This window comes from Conger conger, chromosome 16 (assembly GCF_963514075.1).
Source record: "Conger conger chromosome 16, fConCon1.1, whole genome shotgun sequence".
Classification (NCBI taxonomy): Eukaryota; Metazoa; Chordata; class Actinopteri; order Anguilliformes; family Congridae; genus Conger; species Conger conger.
In genome coordinates, this window is record NC_083775.1 from 40715876 (window position 1) to 40725705 (window position 9830).

The 9830-nt window shown below is 40.6% G+C and overlaps 1 long non-coding RNA gene across 1 annotated transcript; it reads left to right on the top strand.

Annotated features, from left to right (window-relative positions):
- Nucleotides 1-4701: 4701 nt before the first annotated feature.
- Nucleotides 4702-9830, top strand: LOC133115447 (uncharacterized). Its single transcript, XR_009705636.1, has 3 exons — nt 4702-4822; nt 8967-9026; nt 9117-9830. It is a non-coding gene; the product is annotated as an uncharacterized LOC133115447 (long non-coding RNA).

The window sequence follows — 9830 nt, forward strand, 5'->3', positions numbered from 1 at the left end:
ACTGTGGAGATATGGGATTGCCACTGGTTGCAGAAACTCATCTTGATATCTCTCTGCATTGAGATTGCCTCCAATGATGACAAGCCTCGTTTTTCCAGTGATGGAGATGCTGCCCCACACCATCACACTGCCTCGTGGCAGGCCTATGAGCCCGGAGATTGGCTGCGTGCAGTCTGTTCCGGATTGTCTGGGCCGAAAGCCGTTTGCCATATCGTCCTGCAAACCTTGGAGTGTCGTCATCTTGGGACGTCTTTCTCTAACATCCGCGTTTCATGGAACTTGGCCTTCAGTTTGGAGATGGTACTAGGGCTCACTCCAAATGATGCCGCAACTTGCTTTTGTGGAACACCAGCTTGAAGTTGCACTATTGCACGAGCCTTATCGAGATCAGACGAATGTGACTTGCCGATTCTTGGAGCAGACACCAATTGACCACTGCAGCAGGGCTCATGCTCACAGGTGCTGCCAGGTGCTGATTGGCACCTGATTGTCAGCACCTGGAGTTACCGGAAGCTCAAAACAAGAGTCAATATCAACAGCAGAATAAGCTGTTTGGCATTGGCAGAGAAGATTTGGCAAATCTTTCATGAGCGCAACCCACATACTCAGCTGTGCTGCTCATCCCACAAATGCATGTTCCTTACAAATGGGGCACCATTTAAAAGGGAAATAAACAGGCTTTCCAAGGGTATAAAATGTATTGCCAAGAAGCATTGTCACAACAGAGAAATAATCTACCAAACACAAATTTATGAACTTTTTGTTCAATGTTTATTCGTGGCCGCTATGCGGAGAGTCTAGATCAGCCAATAAATAACCATGATACAAAGACAGTAGTACCACTCTGCCTTCCGTTCTCTCCTGGTCCGGGCTGACCAAGAATCTCCACAATAGGGCCAATACATTCACCTTCGTTATCTGACTCCCTTTAGAATAATAATTTTGATTAGTTATCTACCTTTGGTAGATGTCTTATTTATAATTTTGACTTGATCGCTATAGGAATCCTGTACTCTTCTGAACAGTCCTGAACATGTCACATCGGCCGTTATGCGAATGTCTCAAGAGCTGGCTAGATATTTGCAGTCATTTCAGAGTACTGTACTAATGTACAACTTCTATGTCAGTTGGGATTAGTATATTAGTGCTATTTAAGAAAAAAAGATAAAGAAAAAAATGAGAGAAAGCAGGAAGTAAGGAATGCTAGATTGGAAGGAAGGTTGAACCCCGGAACTACCGTAAACACCCGAATAGTGGGGCAAGCAGACAGGTTAGTGACTGGGCTAGTAAACATTCAGACTCAGATGTCACAGGGGAAGACGAGTGCAAAGACTAATGAACATAAACAGAACCAAACATAAATATGAAAAATAATAAATTACAAGAATAATGATAATATGATGATGAACTAACACAGGACAGAACACAGGAACATAACAATCCCATCGTATTCAGCATATAGCAATATATTTAAATAAAGAAACACATACTTTGAAACTTGAATGCAACATTATTTGCTTATATTTAGCTTTCGGCACTCTATTCAATAGGGAGGAGTATACCAGAAGTATCGTTCCCGAGACATCCACTTTACAAGTGCACACTCATCCACTCCACTACCACCCTCCTCCACTCCGTGCCCCCGGATCCGATCTTTGTGGACTCCCTCCCTCCACTGTCCCATTTCCGAAGTAGACAAACAAAACAGGTTCAACTCCACCCTTCTCCACTCCTCCGTCATAGTGTACAACAATTTATGCAACAGCGGAATTCCTTTCACATTCCTGGGTGGATTCATCATGCCCACACCCACACACTATGAAAACAACAAAAAAAAAAAATCAAAAAAATATTTTGCCAAATGTGTGCGTCGTTATTATTGCACAGATCACATTATATTCAAGAATCTAGTGTAGTTAGTGTGCTATTAAGCCCAAATAATTAATTTCAGTCCAATTAATCTTGTATTGCAAACCATTTTATTGGTTGCACAATATTTCAATGTTTATGCACATTTAATTTTCATGGATTTCGAACCTATAGCATGTATTGAATCGATACAAACATGAAATTATGTCAAATAGTACATGTGTTGGAAGTAAAGAGAATTACAAACCCGAAAAACAGAGATACGACACACATTGCACACCCCTAGTTTACAGTTACTTTCCATCCCCTGCTGTGTTACTTTTGTCCTGCTCGGATGAAAGTAACATTGCACTCGGCCCATTCTCAGCCTGTTTATGTTAAACCCATATATCCTAGAATTAAAATTACAGTTGATAATAGTGAAGAACGTGTACAAGTTGTTTGTCATACAATATGGGATCTCTATCTCTATAAATTTTGCAGTAAATGGGATCAAGCAACATTGTGGAGAATAGGCTAAATCTGCACTAAAGAGAATCCAGCACAGATGCTTAAAAATATGTGGACTAGGTCACAGTAACATCGTGAGATTAGGCTAAATGTTGCGATCAGGGTCAAATGTAAACCACTAATTCACTTCACAGATGACACCTATAGGGTGGGCAGTTGTACCTTGCAAATTGTTACACTTGACTGATTAGGTTTTCTTTGGTTGCGAAATCAGCTTGGACTTTTAGATTGAAATCAATGGGCAGACAGGTTTTGCACTCAGCAGACATTGTTCTGGGTGTTTCACTGCCTGGACCCACCCTCTCCAGTTTCTATGTAAGCTCTTTGTTGTCAGGCAGCTGCTCTTCTTCTTCAGTGCTGTTTGTGGAGGTTGGGAAACCAACGTTGGTTCGTTTAGCGCTAAAGGCCACAAGACACTTGGTGTTTGTTTTCTTTGTCATAGGGGCATGTGCTACTAGGGTGCCCCTATGGTGGAAAGCACACATTTAGTTTTTGCCCCAAGTACCTTATAAATCTTATACCTTATACCTCTACCAGAGGGGCACTCTAGTCGCACGGAAGACCATAACTATTCTTCATCTAAGGTTCATTAAAATGGGAGCCATACATACTCTGGTGCCCCTATGACAAAGAAAAAGTTTATCTCCTTCATTTAACCAGAGTAGGACTGTGCCAAAAAGGGACTCGGGTAAAATGAAAGATAGAACTGTCCCGCTTTGGTACGGACCTATCCGGGTTTAATAAAGGCTTTGAAAAGCACTGAAAATGCACTGATGGCAGGGGCAGTCGTAAAGATGTAAAGAGAGAACGTCCGTTGCTGAGGAACCTCATGGACGCACTCGTTCATTTTAAAATCCAACGCTGTCAGGAAACCCACCCCTGTACTTTATCTTTATTATTGTACTAAATTAGACAAAAACAATATATAAAAAAAAATAGTGAAAGTGGATTTATTTTACTTTCGGGATGTTTAATGTTGTATGATTAGTTGCAGTGTTTCCAGTTTCATCCTTTTATACAGTGCAGCATTTGTAAATTGCAATGTATAAATGGCCTGGCATTTTTTTATTTTCTATTAAAATATATAATCGTTTTAATCACTTAAGTCATTCAAACGACACAGTGCGTTGTTAAAACCAGCGAATATGTTGTTAAACAACTTAATAAATGGACTTAAGTCAGTAAGTCATTGATAGGGTTTGGTGGTCAGACACTTTATAGTCTTTTTGTCTTTTTGTCAAACCTCAGTAAAGTCATTTTGAGTGAGTCAGATTTTTTCAGGATTCTTTTCATTTACAATGTCTTGTCTTTATAATGATTTGTAATTGTTTTGATTAATGCTACATTTTATGTATGAAACCAAATAAACAGAACAAATAAAGAGAGAAGTGGTAGTCTACGCCTACAATTATTTTGTCTGACAACTTCTTGCTAAAAATATCTCCAGTGCAAGGATTCTTTTTTTTCTTTCTGCCTCAAGGCAAATTGCAATCAGGCCAATGCTGTGACAGACTTAATGATGCATTTGTGTGTGTTTGTGAACTGTGGAATGGGTTGCATATTAAAATAGCCAACAACAGCAATACTTTTATTTTTGTACAGAACTGTGTTGTATTAAATGTGATATTAATCATACTTACACCCCCAAAGCACCCTTCTATGAGGGCAGGCATGGACATCAATACTCTTTGTGGTCTTTTGTAAAGTTTTGAAATAAACCTTTCAACAATATTGCTAATAAAAGTCTACCGATGTTATTTAAATCTTCATGTTATCCAAGGGAAGATATCATGGCAAGGGTATCTTTCAGCATTGTTGTTTAAGAATAAAATGTGGGGAAAGTCAACAGTCAACAGTGTCTGTGTGGCAATGTAATGCAATGTGTAAGGAAGATGGATTTGTAACAAAGAATGCAGATTTTATATTTAGGATCGGCTGTATTAATGTGCCGGTTAAGAAGTTGCTAAAATTGATTCAGTAAATAAGACAAAATACTTTACCTGCATATATTTCTCTAGATAGGAGCAAGTCCTAAATACCTAAATGTAAATGCAAATATTCCTTCCTCCATAAGTAGAGGGTATAAGCGACTCATACATGAGCTAAGATAGATGCAATGGTAACTATCTATCTCCGTAAACTCATGCATTTGGCATTTTTAATGTTCTAAAATGTTGTGTGATTATCCTCCATAAAGGTCACAGGGTGTGGCAACCAAATTCAGGAAGACCGATTATTAATTAGAGCCAGTTCTGGTAGTCTGACGTCTTCTGTCATGTTATAAATTCGGCAGGACTAAGGCAGGTATTGCATAAGCATAGCAGAAGGTGTAGAGGAACAAAGTATATACTTCAGCTTTACAATAATTTCAGCTGAAAAACCACATAGACCCCAAGCTGCCACTGAATAATATTTGTGGGCCTGAAAAGCATCCCATGACAAAGTAAGTGTAAATATATTTTAATATTTGTTTGTTGTTATAATGCAAGCCTTTTATTGAGCAGAAAATATGCGCTTTCTGTTCTGTTGGAAATTTGAGTATTTTTCTTTGGATGTACTGAGTGACTCCTGAATGTACAGATTTGGTAAATGGTTATTCTTCATCGAAATGAGGTCATATTGCGCTAAGCTGTTTCTTGAGCATTTTTTTTGCTACATATGATTCTGTAAAAATGTAGGAAGAGACAGACCACCATTCCAGAGAGAACAGCTTCTCCAGATGTTTATATCATTTTCCCAGTTTGTCTTTCATGAATATCTTATTCTGTGCAATTTGGGTTGCTAATATATCTCAGAAAAACTAGTCCTATAACATTTATTTTATGTGTAGGGGAGACCAGGGATGGTTGAAACATTGGGTTAGTTGTAACAGCATCAGTTTGACCAAAAAGGGATGAATTGTGGTAATTTGATCATTGGACTTTATTACACTCCAATAATAAACATATTTCTAAATTTTCAGCCACACATTGAGCCGTTTTTGGTATATGGATGTGATTACAGTCCAACAACGAACATAGGTGTAAAATATCAGCCAGGTCAGATGATCTAGAATGAAATTACAGCCACATCCTGTCCGCCAGTTCTGATGTGTGTTCAAAATTTTGTGAGTTTTCACGCATAGGAAGCCCCTCAAAAATGCACATTTTCCTGAAGAAAAAAAAAAAACATCCTTCCAATAACAATTGGGTCCTTCACACCCTACAGTGCTTGGGCCCTAATAATCCATCTCATCTATTTTTTGTTTAGCCATCACAATAGTGTTGGTAAAATGGTTTAACTTCCATTGCTGTAATAAGCAGGTTCTCTTGTCAAATGTGATATTTCAAATTCATGCTAGCTTCAAACCCATGTGCCGAAATAGCTGGTTATGTAATGGCTGGCCAGGTTGGCAATGGTTGTAAAACTTAACTCTGAATGAAACTCATTGTTTTTGGAATTGTTTTATTTCTCATCATGCCGAGGCAATGGAAGACAAAAACAGACCAAGATGTCTCTGGAGACACTAAATCACTCTTGTATGTACATGGGTAGTCAGCTACACACACATACACACACACACACAAACAATGCACGTTGGTTTGGAAAGAGATTTTTAGAAATAAAGCTGCTTTTCATTTAAATACTAGAAAGTTTTATTTTTATTTTTATTGAAAAATATCGCTTTGAAAAGGGTGACATTATAAAAGAAGACATTTACTTTTGCAAAACGGATTTAGTTTTCAAATGTTAATATAAAATATTTCATGTTTATGAATAAAAGTCTTTATTTTTCATTTGCAAAGGATGCACTGTACCTTGGACCTGTTCAGACATAATTATCGTTAAAGTTCTCATCGTGTGGGTCTGATTTAAGCACATTTTCTGTTCCTGTTACAGTGGAACTCTAGTATTTGACATTAAGTCACTCAATCTGTGATATTGTAGTGTCTAAATGACTGGTGTTTATAGCAGACAGTTATAGGGTAGCGCATATTGGTGGGGTGGCACAGTGGCACAGTGGGAAGCACCATCATCTCACTGCAAGAAGAGGGATTGAGCTCTCTATGTGGAGCCTGTATGTTCTCCCTTTGCCAGGTCCTCTGGTTTCCTCCGCAGTCCAAAGACATGCAGGTTAGATCAGTTGGAGAGTCTAAACTGCCCCTTGGTGTACTTCTGCCGTTGCGCTTGACCAAGGCTCTGGCCTCAGAACTGGAGTTGGTCCCCGGGGGGCTAAATCCTTGGTAATTATGTTGTTGCCTTAGAAGGCAATGACAACCACGTGTTAATAAATAAATATCAAAGTTTGAGAGCTCTAGTATAAACACTCATCTGCATGAACGAACTTGTACATGTTACAGTAAAAAGTGTTACAATCATCCCCGGTCACCCCTACACATACAAGAGGTGAATTCTGCAAGGAAAAGTATTTTCTCACACATGCCCAAATCTTATAATAAAGCAATAAATCTGCATGTAACATATATACAGAGGCCAGCCGTATAAATGATGGTCTAAGCAATGACTTGTAGGCTACACGTACGGTGCTTGGAGTTCGCCCCACTTGGTTGAAGAGCCCTGCGACTCTTGATGGCAAGGGTTTTCTGTGTTTGATACCCATGTGGCTGTATGTGTGCACTTTTTTGCCAGTGTATAAATAATCCTGTTTTGTGGAGTTAGGGGCGTAATGTTGTTTCAGGTATTCTGGCCTCGGTATTAGCGTCCTGAAATTAAGATTAAGCCTGTTTTGTGTGTTCTCGTGTTAGGGCCAGTACTCCTAAAGTCACCAAACTTAACTATCCAAACACTGCTTACCTAGCCAACTAAAATACTGATACACAAGTCACAGAGACAACAATTAAGGTTCACAGGGAGGTAGGGAGGGATGGGGAGAGGTGCTGTTTGAAGAGGTGTGTCTTCAGCTTGCGCTTGAAGGTGGGGAGGGATTCTATAGTTCTGACCTCAACGGGGAGTTCGTTCCACCACCGTGGAGCCAGAACAGACAGTAGTCGTGAGCGTGAGGTGGAGGTTCTGAGAGGGGGAGGTGCCAAGCGGCCTGTGGAGGCTGAACGAAGAGGTCTGGCAGGGGTGTAGGGTCTGATGATTTTTTGCAGATAAGCTGGGGAAGACCCTTTAACTGCTTGGAAGGCTAGCACCAATGTTTTGAATTTGATGCGAGCCATGACAGGCAGCCAGTGGAGGGAAGTAAGCAGGGGGGTGACGTGTGAGTAGCCATTGCATCTAGAAGTGACATCTGTTCCTGTGGGTGGTGGTCATAAACCTTCATATATAGCTTCATAAACTTCATATTGGTACCTGAGTTCCTTGACACGCTCAGAGTTCCAGTCAAAGGGGACAGGGTACAACTGTTTCATCCTGATCTGATGTTTCTGTAGCACTCTTGAAATGGTTGTAGTGCTTACACTGTCAATGTTTGGAAATATGTCCTTGTCTGCAATTATGTTGTTGCATATTTATCTTAGCCTGATGCTGCTGTTGGCAATGACCATCCCAACCATTGCATCCTCCTGTTGAGGCGTGAACATTCTTCCCCTTCCCCCTGTGTGACTGTGTGAGGTAACCGCTGGGTCCTGTAGTGAGTTAAAGACAAATGCGCACTGATACATCTGCTTTTTCTGGAGACTCCTCAAATCACAGTACTGCTGCAATATACACATCAATTTAACTCCTTCAGTCAGAATGCTGTAAATACTGTATAGTACCTGCTGGTTTGCCTGAAAATCCTCACTATTGAAGCCACAGTGGATCTAGGCAAGTTTGGTTGAACCCTCGAACCTGCTTCCCTCAGGGACAGACCATGATTTACCACATGATCAATGACTGTGGCTCTGATTTCATCAGACACAACTGTTCTTGCTCTTCCACGACATCTTCTTCCTCTACCTCTGGCTGCATCCATTTTCTCCACCAAGGCTAAAGAATGCAAATGCCAATCCAAAGGTGACCCCTTTTGTATATGTGGTAAAGGGGCACAAACAAAAAAGACCTAGGTAGGTTGTTCACTGAAATGACAGCCAGATGTTTCAGCAGTACATGTACAGCAGTAAAAAATCTCTTCAGTGACAACTACATCTATATTTTCCCTATATACATGCACATTTCAAAGCAAGTATGACCACATTTTTGTATAGACCTGTCTTACATATTTCAAGCATATAGTTTTATTTTTCTGTCAAAATGCGTATTTCCATCCACAGTGATGTGAATTTTATTGGGTTTTGAACTGAACTGATCTAAATGTCTGCAAAATTTGCTGTAGACTCTTGCTGGTAGTGCACACTGACTGAGAGAGGTATTCATGAATTTTGGAAGAAGTGGTGATTGAATGCCTTTAGTATGAAAGCAAATATCCACAGCTTAGTTCATATAGTCTATTGATATGGTGAACGTGTTAAGTGTTAGTTTGCACGGAGGAAATGAGTTGTTTCCAGACACTCATTCATGGACTGACTCATTTGCTCTAATTCATAGTGACAAAAGGATCCATAACTGAATGACAAAGTGCTGTAATGTTGAAGGTAACAGGTAAAAAGACATCTAATCTTTGAGATGATGCTAAACTGATGACAACATTGATTGTTTTCTAGATAAAAAAGATATATTAAAGATGAAAGGAAAAAACCTGGTCGCATTGTGGCTGTTTATTGGTAAGTGAATCCATATATCACGAATGAATGATGAATGATGAAAATAACATTTGCATTACAACAACAAAAAGGAAATGATTTATCACCCAGCCATTACAGGAGCTGCAGCCACAACAACAACTGAAGCCCCGACTACAACTGCAGCCCCCACTACAACGACAGACCCCACAACAACTTCAACCCCCAGTACAACTGCAGATCCAACTACAACTGCAGCTCAAACGACAACTGCAGCCCCCACAACAACTGAAGTCCTGACTACAACTGCAGCCCCCACAACAACTGAAGCCCTGACTACAGCTGCAGCCCCCACAACAACTGAAGCCCTGACTACAACTGCAGCCCCCACAACAACTGAAGCCCTGACTACAACTGCAGTACCCACAACAACTGAAGCCCTGACTACAACTGCAGTACCCACAACAACTGCAGCCCCCACAACAACTGCAGCCCTGACTACAACTGAAGCCCTGACTACAACTGCAGCTCAAACAACAACTGAAGCCCTGACTACAACTGCAGTACCCACAACAACTGCAGCCCCCACAACAACTGATGCCCCCATTACAACTGCAGCCCCCACAACAACTGAAGCCCTGACTACAACTGCAGCCCCCACAACAACTGAAGCCCGGACTACAACTGCAGCCCCGACTACAACTGAAGCGCTGACTACAACTGCAGTACCCACAACAACTGCAGTACCCACAACAACTGATGCCCCCACTACAACTGAAGCCCTGATTACAACTGCAGCCCCCACAACAACTGAAGCCTTGACTACAACTGCATTACCCACAACAA